The sequence below is a fragment of the Periplaneta americana genome, chromosome 9 (assembly GCF_040183065.1).
Source record: "Periplaneta americana isolate PAMFEO1 chromosome 9, P.americana_PAMFEO1_priV1, whole genome shotgun sequence".
Taxonomy (NCBI): Eukaryota; Metazoa; Arthropoda; class Insecta; order Blattodea; family Blattidae; genus Periplaneta; species Periplaneta americana.
The window spans coordinates 93,357,970-93,375,307 of NC_091125.1; the positions used below are offsets into that span (position 1 = coordinate 93,357,970).

Below are 17,338 nucleotides of genomic sequence, written 5' to 3' on the forward strand. Positions count from 1 at the left end.
ATTTCAACTTTTTTCTTTTTTAGCTTTACATTTATCTTCGCATACATTATACGAACATCTAAGGCGTTCCTTGGAATAACAACTTAACGTACGTTAAGTCGTTTTTCCATCTCTAGCATATACATATGGACTCCTTAATAACACATTTCTCTCATGTTAAAATATAAATTCCCTTCAACAAACATAGCGCCATCTAGAAACATTTGAATGTCGTTCTGTGCAATGCTGTTATACCAGACCTAAAAATAGCGCTGACCTTCTATGCCCAAGGTTGCGGGTTCGATCCCGGACCAGGTCGATGGCATTTAAGTGTGCATAAATGCGACAGCCTCATGTCAGTAGATTTACTGGCATGTAAAAGAACTCCTGCGGGACAAAATTCCGGCACATCCGGCGACGCTGATATAACCTCTGCAGTTGCGAGCGTCGTTAAATAAAACATAACATTTTTTTTTAACCAGACCTAAAATGTTTGATACGATACTCTATATCTCAAATGCAAGATTTTGTAGTTAAGTTCCAGACAACGCCTCAATTGGTATTAAGCACTAAAATTAACTCAAGCGGAAGATGGATGTGGTTACAAATCGAAATCGAAACCTCAGTGATGCCATATGAGGAAATGCAAAATGTTTCAACCGGCAATCCCGCAAATCCGGTAGAGTTTAAAGATGTCCGACGCGATGTAGGATGCGGTTGTGGTAATCTGTTGCTAACAAAATGCATAATGATGTTTAAAAATGAGCACCATAGAAATTTAAGTACGGTACAACAGATTTTAACAGCACTGCCTTTTACTAAACATTTGTAATTATTTTTTTATTGAAGAATGTATTTATTATGTACAAATTCCTGTTATTATGGCTAATGATAAGATTCACTAGCGATCGAGTTGGCTCAGACTGTAACATTTGAGACTTGCATTCGGAAGGTCCCGGGTTCAAGCCCCGTGGCTGTGACGGAGGTTTTCATGGTTCCTCTGTCACAAATGCAAATCCTGGATTGGAAATTTACATACGCCCGGTAACATGATTCACCACCGTCTTAATCACCATTATCATAAACATTACAACAAACTCTAAAAGTCGCCCTGGTTGGCAAGTTGGTATAGCGCTGGCCTTCTATGCCCAAGGTTGCGGGTTCGATCCCGGGCTAGGTCGATGGCATTTAAGTGCGCTTAAATGTGACAGGCTCATGTCAGTAGATTTACTGGCATGTAAAAGAACTCCTGCGGGACAAAATTCCGGCACATCCGGCGACGCTGATATAACCTCTGCAGTTGCGAGCGTCGTTAAATAAAACATAACATAACATTCAAACTCTAAATCGATTGCATGAACACAAGCAGCTATAATACACGACAATAGAAAAAAACTCAACAGGATATTGATATACCCAAAGATCCTACACAAGCGATGTGACTATAGATGTTGAAGCGTGTTTTAACGCATGAATGAATAAATCAATAGATAAATAAATAAATAAATAAATAAATAGACATACAGACAGACACATAAATAAATAAATAAATAAATAAATAATAAGGAATATATTTACATTACGAAGAAAAACAATCAAAGGAAATTTCGAAGACGGGAAATTTTTTAGCACAAATGAAACAAAAGATCACATAATAATTTTTATTTTAACTGGCATTATCAAAAAATGAATCCAAAAAAGTTAAATATCCTGTAAATGCACAACTTCCAATGCAGACATTTGAAAGTGTGAGAATAGTTCTATAACATAATCTAGGAAGACGGGTCCATCGTAATGGCAAGATCCTGGAGAAACGCCATTGATCCACTAGGCGGCAGGACAGATTCTTATTGGGCAGCAGCTGGGATAAGCTCCAGGGTTTCTCTTCAGGTAGCAAGGAGGTATAGCGCTCAAAGTGGCACAGCTGTAAATAGTATAGTTCATTTGAGAATTTTAAGCCATTTTAATTACTTACTGTACTATATATCACAATTATATAATTTATGTATACAATAAGATAGCAAGATACAGAGTTGTTACCGGTTTGGTTTACCGATGTACCGGCGCGCGGGTCCTCGGCGAGGACTGCGGTTGCGGCAGCCAGAATTAGTATCGTAACAGCGCAATTAAACTACACAAGTTGTGTTCTACAATTCACTCGCTAACGTGGATGACCTTCTTTTAGAGCATGGATTAGGGCAGACACGGGCATGGTAGGGGAAGTAGGGAGGGCACACAGAGAGTGGGAAGCTTGAAAACAGGTTTGATGGAAAGAAAGAGAGCATCAGACTGCAAGCAGTGGTGGGTCATAATTTTTTAAAAATCGTTTCTTATTATTATCATAAGGAATGAAAATAGTTTCCGTGTCTTTTTAAATACCTTGATGAGTGCCCCATTATGGATATGAGACTATGAAAAAGCATTTTTAACCATACCTATGACTGGTGTAGCTTAGCAGTCACAGAGAGTCCTAAGTCTCTGAAAACGCGAAGGAAAATGCTGTAGTGCCAACTTAACTTGTGTTTTCCTCCGCGCGCAGTTGACTTGACTCAAAAATTGACCAACGCGAACAGTTGATCTATTTCGAAAAGTGACAGCGCGCGCAGTGGACCACTTCAGAGCAGGTAGATAAATTAATTATATTTCTTAGCTGCTGTCATTCAATATACAATAAAGAGAACGTACTGTCTGCGCGCCAGCTCTTAAACTGTGGCAGGAATGCAGCGTGGAAGCGATAAGCGGGTGATGACGTAAGACTGTACTATACTAGACTAAATATATATAACGCGGCAGGAATGCGGCGCGGCGTGAAACCGATAAGCGAGAAAGTTAATGTTTGTACTACGGAGGGAACATTCATGCACACTCCTTAGCTGGCCTGGCTGAGTCATATGCCCCCTTTCCCCACTTCCTCATACCTCACGCTTTAAGAGCTGGCGCGCACACAGTAAGACTTCTCGACAACAATTTCTGCATTAAATAAATTATTACTCAGTTGCTTTTATGAAATTAACTTGTTAATTGTGATAATGTACACAGTATTAGTATTACGAAAGCAAATTAACATTTGCTCTAAATTATTAAGGCGATTCTTGGGATGAAATTTGATGTCATAAGTGACATAGCCGAATTCAAGTTTGTGTTGCTTATGTTTGATCTTACAGAAGATCTCGTGATGTACATGTGTGACAAGAATTTTTCCTAACATCAAAAGTATGCGTATGTGGGTATTTATCTTTCCGCAACTTTCTGAATAAATCCATTCCTCTAAAACCAATACTTAGTCCTGATGTGCATGTTATGTTTAAGTTCAATAACTTCCATTTGTAACTCGAGACGAATCTCAATATTGCCTACTCCAAAATAAACTACAATAAACAACTTTTATTTTCTGATTGAGGTTCTAGCTGATATGCACATCTATTATCAGGCAGTACATCACACTTGACGGCATGTGTCAGAGGAAGAACAAATTGTTTGTATGCGTCTCAAATCTGACTAGTGTAATATGTAGCTAGTCGGCAATGTAAGCAATAGAGGGGAAAAAGAACTGGCCATCCAACTACATTATCTCCTAGCCTAGTTGTCTCATAGGTGATACTTTCTTGTACTCTGTTCCATACCATTTGAAGCACAAATTAAGCTTTAATTTAATTTTATTCTCAGTGCGGCCCGAAACATGTGCATTTAATCAGAAAATTTACTGGAAAATGTTTTGTGCAAATAAATAAGATAGATAGATAGATAGATAGATAGATAGATAGATAGATAGATAGATAGATAGATAGATAGATAGATAGATAGATAGATAGATAGATAGATGAATAAACGAACAAACGAACGAACAAACAAACAAACGAACGAACGAACAAATGAATGTATGAATGAATGAATGAATGAATGAATGAATAAATAAATAAATAAATAAATAAATAAATAAATAAATAAATAAATAAATAAATAAATAAGTGAATAAGTGAGTCAGTGAGTGAATGCGTGAATGAGTGAATGAATGAATGAATAAATAAATAAATAAATAAATAAATAAATAAATAAATAAATAAATAAATAAATAAATAAATAAATAAATAAATAAATAAATCTTGAAGCAGTAACCATGACGACAAGACTGTCTGTGTATGATCGTACCCGAATGGCTATCTGCTCGAATGGAGGTATTGGAGTCCCCAATTATGGTGCAGTGATAGTGGAGAATGGTGAAGGGAAGAAATGCGAAGTTGGATTACAAAACCATTAATATTTATGAGGGCAGTACAGAACTTTCAGCCACATCTGAAAAAATGTGCATCAAATGCTGGTGCTTCTGTTGAATTTTAAGTAATCCTAAGGAGTGTATTATTGTTTCATTCTAATTTGATCCGATCACGTAATATCATTTATGTGTAATAAATGGATGAAAAATTTGATATAAATATTGGTCGCCCTGTATGCTATAGAGCCCTTCTGGAATCATGAAACTATATTAATTAATCTTAATATTAAGAAAAGATAGTTCAAAATAGTGGAAGGCACGGAATATCATGAAGTGTTAGCGAGCCAAGAATAGACGAAATGCACAACAGGGTACATCGCTACTTGACCAGTATTCCACATAAAATGTACTAATTATACAACCACTGCCACAATTGAAGGGCTCCCTGCAAAAAGGGGGTGGTTCCACTTTTTGGAGCCATCTCCTTTTTGGTCAAATTCATGTTTTGCTTGTTTCATACGCTAAAAAAATGTCCGATCTTTGAGTGCAAGAACGGTTTGATTCCGAGCATTTGGTAGTAAGTTACAGTGGAATTGGAGATGAGCTCCCACTCGTTTCGTTGCAAAAAGGAGGTAGCTCCAGAAGCTATAAACATGGTGAACCGAAAGAAGTGTCATTAATTTTAGGGGGTTATTCTTTGAGATATTTCAAACAAAAAAGTTTAATAACATTTTGCTCGTTTTTACTTACTTTTCGAGATAAAAATTGTTTCATATGAAATATTTCATAGTGTCTTCTGGAAAAGCTATGGATTTAATTCCCTAACTGTACAGTCAATTTATGAGAGCAGTGTATTATGATAATATATGATTGAAAGAATTTTAGTTTTGTCCTTTAAATGTGTAGAAATTTGATACTATTTTTGTTTGAAATATTTCTAAAGGTATCCCTCTTAAATTAATGACATTACTTACGGTTTACTCACTCTCGCTCTCTCCCTGTATGTGTGTGTGTGTTATGTCTTATGTTGTAGTTTATGATATTCGCACAATATGTGTGTGTTCAGTACAAAATGTGGCCAATCAGGGGCGGCTCGTCCATAAGAGCTGCGGAGCTGCAGCACTCCCTGCTTTGACAGGAAAATAATAATAATAATAATATTTGTTTTAATTTGTAGAAGAATTGTTACAGCTTTTATTGGTAAATTGCTTTATATTTCATCTGGCCGGGAACATGTACTATTATCTTATGCATAATCTTTTTGCGCGTCGACTGTATTGGAATTGACACTGCATTCAAAGTCGTCCTGGGATCTGCAGAGTGGGCAGCTCATAGAGAGTGTGTCTTGCATGGTCAGGGGGTAGAGAAGTGAAGGGAAGCAGAGGGAAACTGCCGCTGTTTAAAACCCATATTTTGCTGCAGTGGCTTGCAGAGCCAGGCCATAAGGAAAGGTCTTTCCTCCACTCCCACATCGCTATTGTAATACTACGTCAAATGGATTCTCTATTCCCTTGAAACTTAATGACAACATTTTTATTTTCTCTTCACGTACTTATTGTTGTAGAATCTTATCGAGTTAATATAACGAAATTAATATTCTCTTTTGCCTTATTATTACGTATATATCCAACCTCCAGTAGAACCTAATATTTGCCTTAACTCAAAATGATTGCACGAGTAGAATCCTTTTGATATAGCACATAAAATACGAAAGAGACTTCTTTTCCAGTTTTAGAACATTGTTGACCATCATTATATCTGAGTGTTGCTTTGGTGTGACGTCTTAGTACCGTAACTTAACCAGTGCAAATGTGCAAGCATGAGTGTGTGTGAATTACAGAATATTAATTTTATTTTTCTCAACTTTCCCTCGCGGAGAAGATTGATGTAATGAAGTGAAATTACAGGGTCGTCCGTTACCCAACTTAAATCTTACTCAAGCTTCATCCAGCCGAAATAGTGCATATATGTAAGGAAGTATAACAATGAAATTTACGCTAAGCATTTGTGGTTACGTGAATGTGAACGAAAAAAAATCTGTATTTTGTTTTCCTTGCCTCCTCTTCGCTGGTGATACTGCATAGACTAGGAATGGTGTGACAGATTTAGGACATTTTCCCCTAAAAATTAAAAAGCACGAATCTTCGCAATCTCACCTGAAAAATGTTGTTTCATTGGCTATGTTAGGAAAAACTAATATTGCTGCGCAACTAAGTGAAATGAACAGAACAAACATTCTCAAGCGTAATCAAGAAATGAAAAAAATCGTGAAATTATTTTTAAAAATATTGATTGTATCAAATTTTGTGGCCAATATGAACTTCCCCTTAGGGGACATGATGAAAAAACGATTCGAAGAACTCTGGTGTATTTCGTGAGTAATCTAAACGAGTCTCTCAAAAATAATTTGGAACATACCACTGGAACATTCTAAAACAATTCAGGATGAACTGGTAGATTGCATGTTGAGTGTCTGCCGATTTGAAATTCAGACTGAAATCGATTATATTAGTTTTTTTTTAGCGATTATGGCAAATGATGCCACAGACATCTCCCAACTAAGTCATGAAGTTTTGATTTTTCGATATGTAGTGCATTTATTTTTGTCCTATATTTATTAGTAATGATATCAAGAAGTGAAATTTGTATGTACCAAAATCTACTGCAGCTCCCCAATCCACAAGTTCACGAGCCGCCACTGTGGCCAATTACACCAACTTTTATTGTAAAAAGGGAGAAGTTCCATTATTTGTTTATATTTCATTCCCCTAAATTGCTGATTGTAGTAAATAAGTGAGTGATAAAATGTAACTCCTAGGTAGGCTATCTATGACACATACTAAAAAGGAAAGAAGCCCTGTTAAAATTTGAATTTTTGTAATGTTTCTGTTGTTTTCTAAAACTTAATCTGATTTTGTGTCCGTGTAATTATTCAGTGTAGCAGCCTTACTAATTCCTTGTAAGACGGCCGGTGCCATATCTGCTCCTGTCACAGGAATACTTTTCGCACAGGTTATTGTTGTACCACACGGAGCCGACCCCATACTCTCTTGAGCTGTTTGGATCCTTACATTTGGGAGTACTTGCTGAAAAGAAAATAATCAAGATTTTCAGTCAAATATAATCAATAATTTAAACTGCTATATCCTTGGTCCATGCATTTTGTTTACAAATATTAACTTTTGGAAACAGCGCTCCCCATCCCCTAGCTAAAACATCAGTGAATGGGATAGTACAACTCTAGTTAATGTATGTAAACAAAACGCACGGACTAAGGATGCCTATCCTGATACAGCTACTTTATCCGAACCGTACTGATAACCGATTTCCTTACGGAAGCAGTTAATTTGTGAGTGTGGTGCTAGTTTGACACATATACTGCTGTGTACGTGGTTTATTATGTAATATCGTGAGAATTATATAAAATTTAAAACAAAGAATATTCATTTACGATGATTATGTAAAAAAGTATAGGCCTACTCAAAATTCCTCCAAGAGGAAATTTTGGTGTAATTGTACCGGGATACACGTTTCACCATCGCGAACAATTTTTAAGTTAGTGAAAAAAATGTGATCACACAGTATGTCTATTCCTTGTGAGGTTCATTTGTAGCCAATCCTTAAGGGACACTAGGACTGAATTTTTGGCCAAAATGGTAAAAATAAAATAATATTTTTTTTTTTAACATTAATAATTACCTTATACATTTGCTTAAGATTCTGACCTATATTTAGCCCCCGCCTACTACTTTTAAAGGTCTGGCCACAATTTAAAAATCCCACACCAACTAAAAATTGCGTTTTCTCAAAACTAAGTTTTTGGTTACTAATAAAGTTCCTAGCGGCTTCCAGTTGCTCTGATTTACATGAAACTTTGTAAGAATACTCAGCATAATGCAATACACAAAGCTGTGCATGGAATCAGCTCTTCACTGAAAACTTTTGATGATGTGAACTTTTAATTTCTAAAAATTAAAGAAAATTATCAAACAAAAATTATGATTTATAAGAAAACTTCTTTCTCACGAACCAATTCTCAAATTTACAAATGCATCCGCAGTTTTCTTTATCATGTAAGTCCTTCACAAAAGATTTTTAAAAGCAAAAACAATTCTGAAGCCGTCAGGGATGTTTTGAATTTACGCATAATTTAATATGCCTATCATTAAAATACGTGGAAATTAATATCTAAGGAACTAATTAATGAAACTTAATGAAATTTGGTACTGTTATTCGATGATATAACACTCTGGAGTCAACATGTATGGTAAATGTGACAAGTCTGGAATGAAAGCTGCCAAATAAATATTATTAATTATTATAATATAATAACTAAAGCAATTATTTAAATAATCCAAAATCATAAAGATATAAATTACACAAGAATAAAACACATTAGATAGTCAATACATATATGTAACGGAATGCGTCAAGAATAAAAAAATAAACTGACATTAAAACTAAGAAAGAAAAGTAATAAGTTAAATAGCATTACACCTCATAGTAAATCTTTTGTTACTATTTTAGTATGTAATGCCTGATATACAAAATGAGAACGAGAAAGAGAACAAGTCGGTAGCATTGATGATATTTACCAGCGGAATTTAATTCAGCCTGCAGCAGAATTATAGCAACTACGAGAAAACCAACAAATATCTTCATTATGACTGCGGGATGTTCTGAAAATAGAGACAAACATTGAGATGGGGACAAAAATAAAAGGAATGGAATAAAGATGGAAACAAAAAAGAAGTACGAACAATGAAGAAAACAAACAAATAAATAAAGAAGGAAGAAACAAGGAAAGGAGGAAAGAAATGGGGGAATATTGATGAAAAGACAGAAAGATTTTACAAAAGAGAATGAAAAAATGAAAACAGGAAGGAACGAGAAAGATTAATCAATGGAAAAAGTGAAAAAGAGTAAGTTAGATAGGAACCAGAGATTAAAGAGAGATAGAAAAAGAAAGGAGGAAAAAAATAAATAATCAAAGGAGAACGACAAAAGGAAAATGAAAAGCGAAGCAAAGAGACAATGAAGAATGTTCAATACAAGGAAATTAAAAGAAATGGAAAACATTAAAGAGATATTAGAAAAGAAGGAGAAAACAGGATGAGAGAAAGTAATGACGGAAGAATAGATAAGAGAGATATTTGTAATGATTTTAGGAAAACAATGAAAAAGGAAATAAGAATATATCGCAAAATGAAAATAAATAAATAAATAATGAATGAATAAATAAATAAGTAATGAATAAATAAATAATGAATAAATAAATAAATAAATAAATAATAAGGTAATTAAAGGTGTGAAAATGAAGAACTTGGTTTAAGGAAAGGACAGTAGGCCTACAAGAAAATTTATATAAAGAAGAAGAAGAAGAAGAAGAAAGAGCTTAAAAAAGAATATATTGAAAAATAGCTAACCACATATACAGTATTAAAATTAATAAAATATAAACAAAACAAAATGAAGATAAAAGATAGAATGACATACACAAATAAATAAAATTAAAGACGGTAATAAAACATTTCGTACGAATATTGCAATTCTCCTGTATCACAATCAAGTCAATAATATTTAGGCCTTCCTTAGTTGGGAAACAAACAAATAAAAATAAGTTATTGGTCTACTTAATTGAAATTATGAATATCATGTTAGAGCCTATAGAATTTTCACTACAAATAGTCTTTTGACTTTATATACACACACGTAAAAACAAATTCACTCCAACATAATGAATTAAAAATGAATAAATGAATGAATGGATGTACGTAGATACGTATGGATGTGTGTGTATGTATATGTACTCGCTCGCGTGTTATGTATGTATGTATGTATCTATGTATGTATGTATGTATGTATGTATGTATGTATGTATGTGTGTGTATGTATGTATGTATGTATGTATGTGTGTATGTATGTATGTATGTATGTATGTGTGTGTGTATGTATGTATGTGTTATAAAATCAAATAAAAAGTAATGACTTGTTTAGTGAAATGAATATTGGATTTGATAATACTAATATAATACGCAGATATATTGGGATTTTAGTATTTGAGAGTTGAATGAACAAGGTTAATTTTATTACTCATGTGGACACTACAATTAAGATCGAGAGGGAAGGCTTTGTAATTGACAAAGAAATTTAATATAACTTAGTTTCTATCTTTGAAACCAGCAGACTACAGAGTTCTTTACAATACGCACCTCGAAAGTCAGTTCTTCGACGAGACAGATGACGTCTCAAAACCGTTCACAGTCGTGAAATATTGATCCATTGCCCAGAGGGTTCTATATATGCCACCATTTTTTGTGGTTTTCTTCTAAAACCAGTTCCTGTGTTGCTTGAAATATGTGTGTGGTGGTAGCAGTTCGTTTCCTGTTTGTTTAATACACAAAAATTGGTGTGGTTATATGTGAACGGATGTATGTTTGGTCCAGACTGTAATAATACTAAATGTAATTACTTCACTTCTAATTCACTGAAATTCATTTATTATTTGCATTGGAGTCCATCAACATTTCTGATAGACACGATTTGCCAGTAAGAAATTCCAGGGAGAACAGAATATTATAAAGAAGAAAGGAAGAAACGCTACGAGCATATGCGCCGGCTTCTTTGAAATATTTGAGGGGAGGGGAGAAGATCTGTGTACAAAAGTCCGAGAAAACTTTAATGGCTGTTTCTAAAATATGTTGCAGTTTTGTACGATTGATTGATTTAAAGTTGATGGATTATTACACATCACTGATAAACAGTCAATGATATTTCTTTTTGTAGTTTGTTTTGGTAAATGGTCATTTACAAGTTACACGATATAACAGTATTGTATGGTAAAATAGAGCATAGGGGGGATAGAACGATTTCCTTGGGAGGGGGACACAATAGGACTATAAAATAAGCTAATTCATAGATAGTTACATATTCTTATTGTAAACATGCAAATGCATACTTCTCTTTACGAAAGATGGGCTCGAAGGTTTGCGGTGCAGCCTGATGCTTACCAGTCCTGTTCTGTGAATGAATTTTGTCACCGAACGGTCGCGCTCTTTTACAAATATAGCACACTGTACCATGAATTTGACATAGGCTGTGGTAATGACGACAGTGGCATTTCAATAAATGATGGCGAAATGATGCCGAAGTCCAACGGCGTAAGTTACCCAAAAATTCTTCTTCAATTAGCTGAGGAGAAAGCACAGAACCTGTCCCATCAGAGATTTGAACCCTGGCTTGCTCATTTCACAGACGGAAATGATAATCATTACTCCACAGCAGAGGACAATACATAACATAATGAAAAAATAAACAGTCATTGTGTCCTCTGATATCTATCCATTGCTTAGCTAAGTAGCCTACAGCAACATGTCAGTTATATCAAATATAGGTACATAATATTATCGATATTTGTTAATAAGATCCTAAGATCCTTGTGTTAACAGAGAACTGAGACAACACTTATTCTTTAGGATGGTTCTTATTTGTCCACTGCGCCATTTGTTGCAGGTTGAATGCTATTGCTATTTTTCCTCATTTCAGTGACCATTTTTTGAAGTGTAGAATTATGTTGAACTTTGAAACTAAAACAACAAATGTCTCAGGACTCAGAACAAAATGGAAGTAAACTTATAATGCATAGTTATTTAGCCAACGCCTTAGATACCATTCTTCACTATTCATGGTCTCCTACCTCATAACCTATCTAGACTAGACAGCAGTTCGGAAGGCGGTCGGCTGCTATAAGCGCCGTAGCATTTCTGGTATGTGACGTCACAAGCTTGTACAGCAGAACCAATCGGAATCAGTCTGTAACAAGTACTTCCCGAGTTCGTTTGTTCACGTGTGAGTGTTTCAATACATTCAATAAGTAAAACTAACATTTACTATGTGCGTGAGATAAATAAATGGAAGAAGAGACTGTGAAAAAGACAAGTATTGCACAGGCAGGCGCGAAAAATAGTGTTTAATGTGTATAATTATTTTAAAAACGTTGACGAGCAGAACACTGCCGGCCATCTTGATGCTGGCTGCAACGTTGCCAACGTGCAAGAAACGACTGTAGAAGCATGTGTTGTGGGATTGAGAAACGTGCAAAGAATATTGTTAATGAAGGAAAGAGTTTTTATTTGGTGTCATGCTTACAGTAATCAACGGCTAAGATCATTATTGTCTTTTGATAATTTAAATTCTCTGCTGCGCTATTTGTATTGCACGTGCTCGTGAAGTACCATGTGGCAATGTTGTACGCTGCCTTGCTCTCTCTATCTGTCTCTCTCGACGCAAACGCTAGCAGACTACCGCCTTCCGAATTGCCGTCGACTCTAGTACGCGTATTGATTCTAAAATCCATGCCATGACATCTGATTATATGAGGACTTATTTTCAACATTTTTATAAAACAGAATTTTTTTATGGTCATGGATAAAATTACATGGTAGTTGTGAGTGTGATCTTTATTGCGCTCATGTAAATTAAGCACTCGACTAACGCCTCGTGCTTAAATTTTTCCACTCGAGCAATATAGATACACCTACCTCACAAGTTGGTCTACCATAAATAACTACTAACCACGCTAAATTATAAATACTCCACTTAACTTCCTAACAACTAGCAAAACGATCACCATAGCTTACTACACATCCGAAGGCCGTGAAACCTCTCTGTTTTCATACGAATGTAATAATATTTCGTCTTCAACATCAGAAGTTCGCCATTGCGAGAGAACGAATCAACAATTTTATTCTTTTACAAAATGTATGAAACACATGCGAAATTAGCGTTTTAAGCACTCGCCGTGTTGTTCACCTCTCTTTCGCGTCGTGCTTAAAAAGCTATCATTTCGCAACTTGTTGCACAAATAGCTATTATAAATTAAGTGTATAATACAGTTTCCTAATTTACTCCATGATCTTTTGTTTTAACACGCTAGGTAGTGCATCAGAAGTTCATTAATTTAAGTCTCGTTGTCAACGATGGATTCTTAAGGGCCAAGGAAACTTCTTATGATGGCTGTCTGTGGAAAGATACGAATAGTAGAGGTCTCGTGTTCTAGATTTACCTACTTTATACTTGTTTTTTAATAAATCGCGTACAGTTGTAACTCCAACATCGTATTCTTATGCTAAATGAACCACACTTTCTTTTTCCAAACCACTCGGTTCCGTGCACTTTTTTCGTAGCACAAAAAGTTTTCTTTTGGCACCTGTGCAAGACATTTTGCATAGAAGTTATACAGTACGGCAATCGGTTAATAAGATGACGGATAGTCGGTGTTCTACTGTAGTCTGTTTCGGTGGACAATACGCAGAAAATTAAGCGAAAAATGATAAATATTATTTTTCATTTTAGATGCCATCGACCGGGGTTACTTTACACAAGGGGGCAACTTTACACATTTCTAGAAAAAATGGTTTAGATTGGAGCACATTAGAGACAATGTGTAGCAACTCCATGGAACTGATTCTATGTGACAACAGCACATGTATGTAGTAGTCTGAATTGTGTATCCTTATTAAGGGGATCGTGTAAGCAGAAATTCTTGAAATGTGTAAAGTTACCGCCTTGTGTAAAGTAACCCCAGTCGACGGTGCTTAATAATAATAATAATAATAATAATAATAATAATAGTAATAATAATAATAATAATAATAATAATAATAATAATAGTTTGCATTTATAATTTATTACTGATGACGTGTCATGTTTTATTGATTCATATTTGCATGATTTTTGTATACATTTTATAGTTTCTTCTAAGTATAAAATGAAATTTGAAAACTATTTAGGACTCGCTGAACCGTTTCTGTGAAACGCTGACCTAGGTGTTCTTGCAGAAGACTCTCGGGCAGCAAGCAGGATATGGAGCTCCACGTTTACCGGGCTTCACATAGCAGTCCTTCCTTTCCTCTGGTACGTAGACTAAGGGGCAACTAAAATATATTGCAACCATTAGTAGAAGAGTTCATGATAACAATAACGGTTGTAATGATATGTTCATAATAATAATGATAATAATAATAATAATAATTATTATTATTATTATTATTATTATTACAACGCTAATAATAACACATGATCATAAAAAGATAATAGAATGCTATGAATGCAGGCAAACATGTAAATGATCGACATCCACAACTAACGCTATACCGAAAAATATGGTTTAGAACTTTCAGACAACATAGTAGGAGTTTTTGGACTTTTGCAAAGCGTTGAAGATGCAGAAACATCCAAAGGTTTTGAGCCATGTTTAAGCTGCCATTAGGGAAGATAAAGAAAGCGCCACATATCTGTTGAGTCCATTATCAAGAGTTATTCAATCTTGAGAATAATAAGTTATGGTGGAGCCGATGTCCACTACTGTGGAATAACGGTTAGCACGTCTGACCGTGAAACGAGCGGGCCCGGGTTCAAATCCTGGTTGAGGTTTTTTCCGATGTTTTCTCCTCAACAAATGGAAGCAGAATTGCTGGGTAACTTTCGACGTTGTATCTCGGATTCATTTCGCCATCATAAATACATTTCGCCACTTTCATCATCAACTCCGTGGGCTCTCCACTGGGCTCATAGTAACTGGAGATTGTGGTGAGGCCTACATGGAAAGGTAAAAGGATCATGTGGACAATGTAGACTGTAGGGGAGTTCGGTGGCGGCGCACAAGGGTATCTGTAGAGCGGGGAGCCTTAGGGTAGCGGTCATCAGCACAGTGCACCCTCGGGCTAGCGTCTGTTACCCGCGGATAAGACATTGCACTAGCGTGAATCCGTGGTTGCTGGAGGTATGCTTTCTGCCTCTCCCTTCTGCACGACGGAGCATATTACGATACACTCGTTACCCTTTACCCATTTCAGCGAGTGTTGACGACCACTGCCTTAGGGCATGTACACAATTCCATCTTGGGTAGTACAATGGGCCGACCTGAGCGGGCGTTTCTGCTTCTATGACGTAATCAAAACATTCAAAAGTCTCATACTAAGTTACGTCCAAGAGGTCTAAAATATCAGTTCAGGATTTCCAAGTACACATTACATCGTCAGAGAATAGCTAATCGATTACTTACTTACAAATGGCTTTTAAGGAACCCGGAAGTTCATTGCCGCCCTCACATAAGCCCGCCATAGATCCCTATCCTGAGCAAGATTAATCCAGTCTCTGTCAACATATCCCACCTTCCTCAAATCAATTTTAATATTATCCTCCCATCTACGTCTCGGCCTCCCCAAAGGTCATTTTCCCTCCGACCTCCCAACTAACACTCTATATGCATTTCTGGATTCGCCCATACGTACTACATGCCCTGCCCATCTCAAACTTCTGGATTTAATGTTCCTAATTATGTCAGGTGAAGAATACAATGCGTGCAGTTCTGTGTTGTGTAACTTTCTCCATTCTCCTGTAACTTCATCCCTCTTAGCGCCAAATAGTTTCCTAAGCACCTTATTCTCAAACACCCTTAACCTATGTTCCTCTCTCAAAGTGAGAGTCCAAGTTTCACAACTATAAAGAACAATCGGTAATATAACTGTTTTATAATATCTAACTTTCAGATTTTTTGACAGCAAACTGGATGATAAAAGCTTCTCAACCGAATAATAACAGGCATTTCCCATATTTATTCTATGTTTAATTTCCTCCCGGTTATCATTTATATTTGTTACCAGGTATTTTAATTTTTCCACCTCTTCAAAAGATAAATTTCCATTTTTTATATTTCCATTTCGTACAATATTCTGGTCACGAGACATAATCATATACTTTGACTTTTCGGGATTTACTTCCAAACCTATCTCTTTACTTGCTTCAAGTAAAATTCCCCTGTTTTCCCTAATCGTTTTTGGATTTTCTCCTAACATATTCATGTCATCCGCATAGACAAGCAGCTGATGTAACCCGTTCAATTCCAAACCCTCTCTGTTATCCTGGACTTTCCTAATGGCATACTCTAGAGCAAAGTTAAAAAGTAAAGGTGATAGTGCATCTACTTGCTTCAGCCCACAGTGAATTGGAAACGCATCTGACAGAAATTGACCTATATAGACTTTGCTGTACGTTTCACTGAGACCCATTTTAATTAATCGAACTAGTTTCTTGGGAATACCAAATTCAATAAGAATATCATATAAAACTTCTCTCTTAACCGAGTCATATGCCTTTTTGAAATCTATGAATAACTGATGCACTGTACCCTTATACTCCCATTTTTTCTGCATTATCTGATCAATAGTTCATCTATTACGCCTAAAACCACACTGATGATCCCCAGTAATTTCATCTACATAATTATGGAGTTAATATTCTCAGAAGAATATTGGACAAAATTTTGTATGACGTCAACAAAAGTGATATTCCTCGAAAATTACTACAGTTAGTCTTGTCCCCCTTCTTAAAGATAGGTACGATTATGGACTCCTTCCATTGTTCTGGTACAATTTCCTTTTCCCAAATAGCAAGTAAGTTAATCGATTACGCACCAGAAAATAAGTTCAATTTAGTCATCACAGAATAACTTCCATTATCGTTGAACAGTAATTGGCAACTTTCACTCAATATACTACAAGACATACTGGGCCTTCGCCTGTGGTGCTGTAATTTTCAATAAATTGAATTCTGGAACATAAATGTAAATACAACTTCGAGAGTTGTAGAACATTTTTCAAAAAATCTCACTGCTCTACATCATGTGGTTTCAAAGTCAGTTATGATTGATTGTAATGGTTACAGGGCTTTGGGAACACATTTTATAATGCGCTCAGAAGGTATGAAAAAGAAGAAATAATTTCTTTGCCGACAACGCTGCGGAGGTAATGTAAGGTAGGCAAATACACATTTGTACCAGACTTCAAGAAAGGAGCAGCACAAGTTCAGACTTCTGTTTTGTGGATTGTTGACTACTGAGTGTGAACATTACAGAAGTGGAAATTAAATTTAAAAAGGTCTGCTTACGCTAGGGCTCTGACGATTGTTCCTTCATTGGTCTTTTCACATGTGGATCTAAGACATGAGGTGCTACCCCCATTCCATCTGTCCCCGACTTTGTGGGCATCACAGTTGCCACATTCTTCAGTACAAGCTGGAACACAGGTATAAACAAAATAGCTACCGGTATCAATGCAAAGAGCTGCAACTCATTGGACAACAAAA

The 17,338-nt window shown here is 35.7% G+C and overlaps 1 protein-coding gene across 2 annotated transcripts in view; it reads right to left on the reverse strand.

The window, feature by feature from the left end:
- Nucleotides 1–1,626: 1,626 nt before the first annotated feature.
- LOC138706252 (U-scoloptoxin(16)-Er12a-like) overlaps nucleotides 1,627–17,338 on the reverse strand; it is a 44,007-nt gene continuing 28,295 nt past the window's right edge. For both annotated transcript variants that reach the window (XM_069835324.1, XM_069835325.1), the window contains 5 exons: nucleotides 17,141–17,267; nucleotides 10,405–14,127; nucleotides 8,788–8,871; nucleotides 7,143–7,278; nucleotides 1,627–1,903 (listed from right to left, as the gene is read on the reverse strand). The gene's annotated coding sequence lies outside the window, so the exon portion shown is untranslated. The remainder of the gene's footprint in view (nucleotides 1,904–7,142; nucleotides 7,279–8,787; nucleotides 8,872–10,404; nucleotides 14,128–17,140; nucleotides 17,268–17,338) is intronic.